This window comes from Diplotaxodon limnothrissa, linkage group LG9 (genome assembly GCF_057381915.1).
Source record: "Diplotaxodon limnothrissa isolate DT_005_m linkage group LG9, D_limnothrissa_male_GT1.1, whole genome shotgun sequence".
Taxonomy (NCBI): domain Eukaryota; kingdom Metazoa; phylum Chordata; class Actinopteri; order Cichliformes; family Cichlidae; genus Diplotaxodon; species Diplotaxodon limnothrissa.
Genome location: NC_140604.1, coordinates 14,138,839 through 14,146,775, shown reverse-complemented (window position 1 = coordinate 14,146,775; position 7,937 = coordinate 14,138,839).

Genomic DNA, 7,937 nt, shown 5'->3' with positions numbered 1-7,937 from the left:
TTTCTAAAAGCACACATACACTTATCAGTGTTTCTCAAACTTTTTACAGTGTGGACCACCTGATAAAATGTCAAGCTCTCCTAAGGACCACTATGAAAGCATGAAACTCATAAATCTTACAACACAAAATTAGTGTTATTAAATTAGTAAAATTAGCATCTGCAGTAAAGATTTTTTTCATACATTGTATAAATTCTACCACAGGCAAAGTTGCCTCCATTTTTATATTCTTTTTTTTAAAAAATATTTTGTAATAATTTATTTGTAATAATTTATTATGTTTCTGGAGTGTTTTTTATGTATCTGTATTATATTATACATACGCATTAAAAGTGAATCTCTGTCCAAAAAATGCACTCAGTTTACTTTTTAACTCACTATGAGCATCACTTATTATTCCCCCCCAGTAATTAAGGTTAGGAAATGTATTTTTTCTATTCCAATCCATTCTTCTTTAGCAGCATTTAAATAACCTTTATCTGATTTGATGGTTTTGTTACAGACTTTTCAAAAAAGTGTTTTTCTTTTCTTTCACAAATGTGGGGATTAAATTGTGTTAAAATGTACAAAACAGTGATGTCATGTTTTGTGACGAGGACCCAGGCACAGAGAGACTTGATGAATTTAAGAATCTTATGATTTAATAAAGAAATTTGCAGACTTGCACAGAGATGGTAAAATTATGATGACTGATAAAGGAGACGAAGACAACAGACGATGAGGACAGGGAGGATGCAGGGACCGAAAGAGACAGGGAAGAAGTCTCATTGTGACGAGTAAAGTGTATCTCAGCTGGCCGGGCAGCTCTCTGGGTGCTCAGCCCCCCCAAAGCTCTGATCCTAGAATCGCCCCTGGAGGTACCCAAACACAGACATCAGAGGCCTGTACAAAGCAGGATGATTCAGGCTTATTTAGTTAACCCTGCGTTCTCTGTGCAACCAAAGTGCTTCACTGTTTATCAGCGTACATCACCATGGTAACTTATGCTCCTCTCCTTGCACCTTTGCCCCTCCCACTACAGTTGCCAGCAGAGGAGATGTACTTCAAGAGGGCCTCACTTTCCCCACTTTCTCAGTCTATTAAAGGTATGTTAGGAACTGTGACATCTTTCAACATGGAGCACTGTTGCTAATACCCTTTCTTGGTCTGTGATTTCATGTTGCTGTAGTTTTCTCTGTTTATGATTTGTTATATTCTGAGTTTTCCTATTCATGGCCAGAAACACCTTACCAAGGAAGTGTCTTAGTCAGCTGCTCAAACAACCTCAGTTCTTTCTGTTAGATGTGGGCACTATCAGTTTTGCTGTGAACACCTGAATGATCTGAGGATGAGTCCAGACACCTATTAGACAAAGCTCATTTCTTCTGCTTTAAACTATGATCTACTCTTTCTAGTCCTCCTTGTCCTCCAGGTGCTGATCTCTACCATCCCTCTCTATCAAGTGTCTGTGTGTGATTAACTCGGCTAGCCTTCTCAAAAGTGCTGTCCATTCACATTTAAGCTGGCATACCCTCATCATCCTCACCTGCAGCATTGCAGCATGCACTGCTGTAGTATTGTTCTGGCTTTTTAACTTGTGTTTCCTGCATTTACCTATAGCTTGCCCTAGCAGCGGGCCGGTCTCTAGTCAAAATGTCGGTCGATTTTTTTGTCCCAGTCCAGCCCTGTATGCAGCTCATCTGCAGTCTGGTGTTACCTACATCTTCCTATTCGGAAGGCAGAATTTCCGAGTTTCCGAGTACAAACGAAAGCACCACGACTGCAGTTTTCGTGTTGGATGTAAAAAGCGCACAATACGCTGTGACGTAGGCTAGAATCATGGCGGCGGCCAACGACGGTCCAGGCGTGGGATTTCTCTCGTGGAATTATGCACATTATTTTTTCCTTCCAATTGGTAGGTGGCACAGTGCACTTGTGGCGAGTAAGCAAGCTCGAAGACTGGCAATCTTGCTGGGTTTCCAGTTACGGAATCAAGACATTAACAAGAGAATTCGGAGTAAAACCAAAGTTACTTTCCCTAGTAACTAGTTACTTTTAAAGTAACTCAGTAACTTTAAGTAAGTTACTGAGTTACTTTTGATAGAAGTAACTAGTAATGTAACTAAGTTACTAATTTAAAGTAACTTACCCAACACTGGTAGTGTCTCGGGCTCAGTGTCAAGTCTGCATCTCTGTGTTATACTTCCTGTTTTACTTTGACAGTCTGTTCCTTGTTAATGTATTCTGCTTTGCTTCCTTTGTCTTGTAGGTCTGATTACCGCGTTACTCCCATGTGTATTTAAGCCCTGTGTTTCTCTGTCAGTTGTCATGTTGTGACCTCAGCAATTTTTAGACAAGAGAGAAGATTAATTTTATTTCGATGTGGAGCAGATGGAGTGAGTTCCTCCTGAATGATCTCTGAGTCTGAGTCCAGAAACCCTTTTCAGCTGCTTGAATCCATGAATCATTGATCTTACTCCTTCAGTCAATACTCAATACTATGGCCCCAACTTGTGGCCATAGGTTAGGGTAGGAACATAGAACTCCGCTCTCTCCTTTGGATCAATTGGATCCCAACTACACTTCACTTTCCTCTCTCCCGATCTTGCTCTTTTTCTGGTGTAGTGTGCACTCTGGTAAATGATTTTATGTTTTTAAGGTTTTAATTGGATAGAAGGCATGACACGCTGTGCTCTTACATGCTTTATAGATTTTTAAAATTCATTTTAAACAGCAGTTTTCATGGCAGCTCTGTGCAGTTGGTGTTGTCTCACGAACCGAAAACTGGCGGCCTGATTTACTCTGTAAATGTATACTTTTAAATGAGCTCTGTCTGTAGTCAAAAAGTTACAAAAATGTCCACTGAACATGTAACTTTAACTGTAGGGTGGTGTACTGAAAGGAACAAACCTAAAAAAGGATAGACAATAAGAAAATCCCTTTCATTGGAGGCTTTGCTACAACCACACAGTCAAGCTTTGGATTCTGCTGTTCAAAGCTAAAAATGTGGATCTGAAAAACCCTTCGAACATAACTCCTATTAGGTGAAGAAATAGGTCAAAGTTCAAGGTCCGGCATGAGTACATGCATGGATTGCACATCAGCCACAATTTATCAATCTAGCTATGAGCGTGATGACGAGTAAGAGGTGATGATGGCAGCATGTGGCCAGTTTGAAGAAAGGAGAAGAAAACAACAAACGTGAACATATAAAGACATGAAGAACACACAGTGGGAGTGTTTGTTGCTGTACATCATTTCCTCAGAATACCTGCTCAATTTCCACATTTCCTCTTTTTGTGACAAACTACAGTATATAAGATCACACAAGCGTCAGCCTAACAAACTTGCTTAGAGCACTGATCCAGAGTCAGATTTGGCGCCTTTCAGCTCGTGAAGATGTGTCCGACTCTCTCCATCAGCCGCTGGATTTTCCTGCTCTGTCTGCCTGTCGTGATGCTCGTCTCTGTGCAGAAAGGTACAGCTCTTCTTTTAATGGTGTTTGCAGTGTTTTCGCTATATAGAAGGAAACACTATCTTTATTGTATCTCAAACTTTAATGACACCAGAGAGATGTTTAATATTGTTTTGAAAATTATCAATGTCTTTCAGGAACATTTAATAATCATGAATAATAGCAGTATTCCTAATATTTGTTGAGTTCATTTCATACTTACAATAACACTCGTGTCATGTCATGCTGATTAAGCTCATTGTTGTTCTCTTTTCGTGCAGCCCATTCCTCAGCTCAGAGTTTGGATTTGCCGTGCTGCCACAAGGTCATCACCCAGGAAGTAAAGACAATCCAAAGTTGCTTTGAACAAAAACCACGCTATCGCTGCAGGCAACACGCCTTCCTGTGAGCAAGCCTAGATTTAAACACAACTCAGAAATTTTCCATGTTAATAACGAGTACATTATACATGTTGCACTGAGACACTGATGTAACAACTTGTTTCAATTGTTTGTGTTTCTGCTTTTAGCATCATCAACAAGCGGCATAAAAATAAGATATGGTGCATTGATCCAAATTCTGAGTGGCTCAAAGACAAAATAGAGAAGGTGAGTCAAAGGTGACATCGCTCAAAGTGACTCTTCTGCAAACAAGATTACTGGATTGAGTTCCACTAAAGGAAACACCCGACTAAACTAAGTTGCCAAACGTCCATCTTCCATCATAGTCAGCACGATACGTTGACTACAGTGAATTTATCACTGGAAAATCCCCTCCCGTCTAGTTTAGTCGCTGTGTCTTTCAGCTGCCTCAAATCTCTCATCTCGCGGTTGAATGAACTCCAGCTCCATCATCTCAAACTGTGCCTGGTGACAGCAGACGTTCTTTTCTGGAAATCCACTGGGAGCTACTGGTTTGGGCCGCTCTAACCAGGACCTGCAGGAGAGCTGGTGTCACTATGCACACGAGGTTGGCGACTGTCACCAACTGTATCCCAGCATGGTGGAGGTGGAGTTCAACTATGGAATTAGGAACTAACTAACAAGGCAGCTGATTACTGCTGTTACGTCTTGTCACAAAATGTGTACAACATTATTGGTTAATTTATAAGAGGATTTTTTATATTAAAGTACATATTTTCAAGTTAAAGCTTTTATTACCCACTTGACTGTGGGTCAGTAAAAGCACTCCACTTATGTAAAAGAGTAAGTAGTGACTGTTGTGCTGAGCAATCATCGGGTGTCATTAGCTGCAGCCATTTCATAATAAATCTGCACACCCACACTTTCCAACACACTGTTTCTTTCTCTAAGAAAAATGAGCTATTTTTAGATTTGGCCACAACTGCTGTGGCTCATCCAGTGAAGTCAGTGTTTTATAAAGAGATATGGGATGAAAGGAAACCTCCTCTAAAAATGTAGGAGGGGGAAGCCACTGATTAGCCTCTGCTGGTGTGAAACTGATGGATGATAATGTCAGACTCCCACTGTGAAGTAACATAGAAAGACAAAACTATAGATCAGCCTAACAGACAGTAATAATAAAATATTTCTAACTGTAAATATTTCTCTGTTTTCTTCTCCACAGGGAGAACTGAAATGTCCTCCGGTGATAAGTGTATGAAGCAACAATGAGACCACAAAACATCAGAGCAAAGACAACATTTTGTACTTATTTAATTGTAATTCTTTTTGCAGATGTATTTATTTATTTATTATGTAAGTTATTATTTTAGCCTTTAAGCCATCAACATCATTCCTAATTTGTTGTAGATGACAGTAATAAAAGTTGTTCTTTGTGACTCTAAATAAATATGGATCATGTTTAAAGTAAAATCTAATGCAGTTTGGTGATTCTTTTCTGGGCGGCAGTGCAGAGAAATTTCTGTTCTGACTCAGTGTCACATTTCTTTCAAATTGTTAACATGTAAAATATAACAGGTAGAAATCAGTTCATAACAGAGCTGAGGCAAAACCATTATTTTTATTAATCCTTACAAATAATATTAACGAAAAGCTGATAATGAAAGAAAACTTTCACGTAAGAGGAAACTGAGGAAAAGTGTTGCTTTGGATCATGTACATTATGTGCATTTATGAGGACACTGGAACATGAACCCTGTATCTGTATAGGGTGACCTGATGTCCCTTTTTAAGCGCAGCTGCACAACATTTTATGTCCCCCTGTCCCACATTTTGACCGACTCTGCAGGACATGCACTTTCATAAGGTCTGGCTTTAGTCAGTGCAACTGAATGGAAACATTTCTTATACTTAAATGAAGTTTAGTCTGTCTAATTCTATACCCACAGATACTCAGGGAAAGTCACGAAAGTTACACGCTGTGCAGATTTTGGTAAATATGATGGAAATGAACACAAAGAAAATGATGCAGCAATATACTCTGAGAAACTGAGGGAAAATATGATGTGATGTGACATTATTTGGTTTTTTTTTTTTTTTTTTTTTTTCACCTTTTATTGTTCATTTTATTTTCACTTACTGAATACGGGACAGACTTGACTGGGGGAAAGAAGGGGAGAAAGAAAGAGGGAAAGAGAAACAGCTGAGAAGAGGGACGGGGGAGAAGGGCAAAAGACAAAAACCAACAGAATGGGCAGAGAAAAAAAAATGCATATATCAATCACCTGGATCACCTGCTGAGAAAGAAAAAAGAAAGCAAGCAGAAGAGAACAAGAGTAATAGAATAGACATCATCACAATGATATATGGGAATATGACAGTAAATACTAAATGTTAAACATTATTGTGCAGCACATAAGATCAACAGAACACAGTGTGCTTTGAGGTAGGAGCCAAAAAGGGTGTAGTTTGTGGGTGTGATCACCCGTGTGTACACCTGTGAGCATGGACGCGCTTGTTTTTTGTTTTTTTAAAAGGTTCCTTCATGTAATAATCTGCTAGAGGGTGTGGGGGGGCCACAGCCCCGTCCTCCAGGGCGTGAAGCAGGTGTGGAGGAGATCAAAACTCCAGACATCCAGAGGCCCCCAGAACACAAGAGACCAAGGAAGACCAACAGAGGGGCAGCTGCGCCACTGTCCCGGAAAGAGCTGAGGAGAGTCCCAGATGAGGGCTCACTCAGCAGCCGCGGAGCAGAAGCCAGGGGGAGTTGCAGTGACGCGCCCGTGAGCTCCGCCGGCAGCCAGCTGTGCCTGAGTGACCGAGCCCCAGGCCGAGAGGCCGGGGGCACCCCACCTCCGAAGTGGCCCGAGCGAGCCCCAGGCTCCAGGCCCCGATAAGCGGCCGCCAAGGAGTGAGCCGGTGTGTACCTGGACGCCCATCCCCAGACACAAAGAACCACCAACGCACCGATGTCTGAGGGGGTCCGCCACTGGCAGGGGAAGTGGTGGTAGGGGGAGATAGGCCTCCAAACCTTGGAGGGCCTGAGATGTCCCCAGAGAGGTGGCGCCTGACACCCAACCTGACATATAGACACAGACATACAGGCACACACAGATACAAACATCCATTCCCACCCTCATGCTCTCATATGCACTTACTCCACACTCAACCAACGTGGAGACAGACATAAAGAGACGTTGTACACACAATCACACTCCCCAAGCATACTCTACAAACCGGGTCTAGGTGCCCCCGCCCCTGGAGGGGGGAACTGCACCCAGACCCAGGTGGTGTTTCCCTTTTCCCTGCGGTGGGGGGAGGCAGACCGCCCCGACTCCGCAGCAGCAGGAAGGCTCCACACTCCAGACCGCAGTCGGACGGCCAACTCCTCCTCCTAGTCCTAGCCCCCCTGCTCCAGCAGGTCGCAGAGAACGGGGGTGAGAGAAGACTCCGAACCTCCCTCCACCCGCTCATTGTAATGTTGATGCATGTGTGTTCTAAGGTGCATTTAAAACCCAGGAGGGCTTGGAGCTACCTGCCAGAGAGCAGCAGGTAAGCGCATGGTCCCTCCTGCTAGCCCTCAATGTCTACGTGTATTTAAAATTGAGAGGTGGGCAACGATGCCAGGGGTGGGGTGTACACCCTGATGGTACTTTGGACTCCGTGTATCGTGCCCACCCCCAAGATCCTATATGTATGTGTAATGAGAGTGTGAGTAATGTGAATGTCTAAGTTGTGGGATGAAATTGAGGCAGAGGCAGCCAGAAGGGGACAGAGGGGGGGGTAGCCTCCTCTGCACCCTGGTGACATACCCCTACTCTAAGGCCCTGCATGTGTGGGTGGTTGTGGTGGAGCGGGAAGAGGGAGGCAGCTGGAGATGGGGAGGGAAGGAAGGGAGGGGCAAGTGACCCCTCCCTGGGGCCAGCTCCCCCGCTGACCCCAGTAGGCACCCCCATACTCCGCGACCCGCCAGGGAAAGGGGGCCCAGGCCCATCCAGACCGGGCCCAGTGCAGCAGCGCCGCCCGGCCCCACAGAGCCCGGGACAGTCCACCCAACCCCACCACAGAGAAAACTGCACCCACCCCACCATCCACTCATCTTCCAGACTACATAAGACAATAAACACCCAGGCTGAGACCTT